Here is a 451-nt window from a genome sequence, read left to right on the forward strand (position 1 = left end):
TGTTCCCACAAACTTAGGAGCATGAAATTGTCCAAAATGTCTTGATATGTTGACGCCTTAAGAGTTCCCTTCACTGAAACTAAGGGGCCAAGCCTAACCCTTAAAAAACAAACCCACACCATAATCCCCCCCCCCCCCCTTCACCAAATGATTTGGACCAGTGCACAAAGCAAGCTCCATAAAGACATGGGTGAGCGAGTTTGTGAAGGCCAGTCAAGTTCCTCCACCCCAAACTCTCTCATCCATGTCTTTATGGTCCTTGCTTTGTGCACTGGTCCAAATCATTTGGAGGAGGGGGTGGGATTATGGTGTGGGGGTTGTTTTTCAGGGGTTGGGCTTGGCCCCTTACTTTCAGTGAAGGGAACTCTTAAGGCGTTAGCATACCCAGACATATTGGACAATTTCATGCTCCCAACTTTGTGGGAGGAGTTTGGGGATGGCCCCCTTCCTG

This window comes from Pelophylax lessonae (assembly GCF_965119305.1).
Source record: "Pelophylax lessonae genome assembly, chromosome: 13".
Classification (NCBI taxonomy): Eukaryota; Metazoa; Chordata; class Amphibia; order Anura; family Ranidae; genus Pelophylax; species Pelophylax lessonae.